The sequence below is a fragment of the Raphanus sativus genome, chromosome 9 (assembly GCF_000801105.2).
Source record: "Raphanus sativus cultivar WK10039 chromosome 9, ASM80110v3, whole genome shotgun sequence".
NCBI lineage: Eukaryota > Viridiplantae > Streptophyta > Magnoliopsida > Brassicales > Brassicaceae > Raphanus > Raphanus sativus.
The window spans coordinates 3,660,088-3,662,950 of NC_079519.1; the positions used below are offsets into that span (position 1 = coordinate 3,660,088).

General features: G+C 30.5%; 1 pseudogene; it reads right to left on the bottom strand.

The window, feature by feature from the left end:
- Positions 1-2,632: 2,632 nt before the first annotated feature.
- Positions 2,633-2,863, bottom strand: part of LOC130499598 (heavy metal-associated isoprenylated plant protein 20-like) — a 913-nt pseudogene continuing 682 nt past the window's right edge.

The window sequence follows — 2,863 nt, forward strand, 5'->3', positions numbered from 1 at the left end:
ATCGATATACTAACTAAATCAAAAATTTAATTTGGAATTATAAAATTATATTAATTTATAGAGATTTTTAGTGTATATTAATTTATTAAGTATTAATTTAAAAAGGTTACACTGTAATTCATTTATCATTCAAGGAACTCAATCATTAAGAATACTATAGTGTATTCTCCAGAGAGTGTTGAATATTTTGTGTATCTAAAATCAAGATTTTTATTTTTCGTTTGTATTTTTGTCATTTGAGGATTTCATTGATATTATGAAGTCTCGAGTCCCACAAAATCAGCAAAAGTCAATATTTTGTTGGTCAACAAGTCAAGATTATTTTAAAGATAGAATAGATTACTTATATAAAATTTCTGAATATTTAGTACAATGTTTGAATTATCGGATAGTTTTATATTAATTTGGGGTAATGTACGGACTAAATAATCAAACAAAATCCGACTATGTAAATATTTGAATATGTTTTGATTCTTAATATAAATATAATCGATAAAAATCAAACCAAAACTGAAAAGATTTTCAAGAAAATCTGAATAATTCCAAAAGAGCATAATTGAACTACTCAAAATTAAAAGAACTACTCGAAATTCAAAAAAAAATAGGTGCCAAAATATCCATATCTGACAAAAGATATGGAAAGCAAAAATAATGCTGGTAACAAAAAAATTACATGCTAATCGGAGCCTAAACACTGCTTCAGAACAAATGAAGCCGAAAACCAATCATAAGTAAATAATAATGATCAGATCCAGAGACTACAATTAGAAATGAAGTAAGAAACATGAAACAGAAGCAAATGCAATTTAGCTATGCTACATTGTCAAAAATTCTAAATTTTGAAAATAAGATATTGTAGTATAGTTAGACTGTATTTGCTTGGACTTTATAAGAGTACTAGACTATGATCTGTTTTTTAAATGTGGATATGTTTTTTTTATTTTACATGTTTTGAACTTTAATTTTTATATTTGTGTTACGTAAAAGTGATATATGATTTGTTTTATCTTTAAATAAATGAATAATAGTTAGAATAAACATATATTAATAGAATATATGGTCATATTCTTAATTTAATTTAGTAGAATGGATGAGATAGAAGAAAACTTGACCGTTGTGTAGAACAAAATAATGCCCATAACGAGAGACATGCTAGTCCAGTACATTCTACTTTGTCAGTTAGCCCAGTAGAAAAAGACGAACCGGACCGAATTATTAAAATCAGTTGAGTGGTTGAAAGCCTATATACTATACCAAAATATTTGTACCGAACGTGAGTTCTATGCAGCCAAAACAAATAGACCGGATGAATTAAAAAAACATACCCAAATGCAGTTAAATATACTAGAAATATGCAAATATTAATCCCTTAGTTTTCTAGAGCTAGATATGAATCTGAACTCAACTGAATCAAACTAGATCGAGAAATGATAATTTGATCAAATTTTCAATTCTTTAAAACCCAAAAACTCGAATGTAAACGAGCCAGAGAACGAATGCGTCCTACCTGCCCGATTTTAAAAGACAATTGAGAAATTACTGCGACTGATGACCTAATATAATAATTTTAGTATTGTCTCGATAATTACCAAATCATAGTAAAAATGAATGAGAGCCGTCGATGTCTCGGTTACTGTTATTCTTCTGAAGACAATCTAAGTTTACTCTCTTCTCTTTACATTTCTGCACAATAAAGCTTCTTAAAGCTATTTTCATTTCGTTCAATAAAGCTCTCTAATATCCAATCTCTATTGTTTTGAGATTGCCTTTAACTGTCACGTGTGTTAAAAAGTTATGATTTTGCGTTTGCAATTCATATGCCGCGTCTCGTCTCTCCTTTTGTCTTGTTTTCAATGTTTTGCGTCATTTTCACAACTTCAAATCTAACTCGAGCTTGTGTTAAGTCATGATATAATCATAAGTCATTTCAGTTAGTTGATTGGGATTTCAAATGCACATTATATGTGTTCTCAATAAGGGCCGTAAACTTATAAAGTTTTGAAATGTGTTTTTCTTGGCATATCCGTTTAGAACATTCAAAGAATCAAACATGTGGTTGCTTCACGTGAGGTTATTTACTAGTATTTTCAACTAACCGATGGTTAATTAGTCATATAATACACTAATACGCATATCTAGTTGTCAACTACGATATCAATTGATGTGTACTTATTCAATCAAACGCTTTAAAGATATGATCCACGCACGTAATAAACGGACTCGATAAAGATTATAGTGAAACAAAACAAGCAGATAAAATCGTGCAGTAAACGAATTGTATCTTGAGAACGCGATTTCTAACTTTCTTTACACATGGCTCCTTCTCCTTTAACTACTAGTGATCCGAATGTTTTGTAACGGTTACACTTAAGTTAGATTTAATCTTATCATTCACAACATTAACAAAAATCTTAATTAGGGGTTTTCGGAATTACCAATCATTTTTAACATTACTTGCTTATTACTTATTTTATTTTTGTTTAGTAAATAGCGTAACTGGTAAAAACAACCTAACGATGACACAAATTAAGGCAAACCAAAGCCCTAGCTAATGATACAACACGATTGATAACAAAATGAAAATACTACTTGCTTCTTCCTCTATGCATATTATTATACCACAAATAAAAAAGTAAAACGTTAAGTATGTGCGGTGGATATTAATATTACAATGATACTTTATTTATTACATAACGGTGCAAGCGTTGGGGTTCTCGTCGCTAAAAAGCGACATGATCACGTCGTCTGGAGCTCCGGGTAGTGGCTGTGACTGGTCAGACCTCTCACATAACCGGCCGGAGCTTTCTTGTCGTAAGCTCCGACTGCATATGGATATGCCACCACGTTGTAAGGAACGTACGGC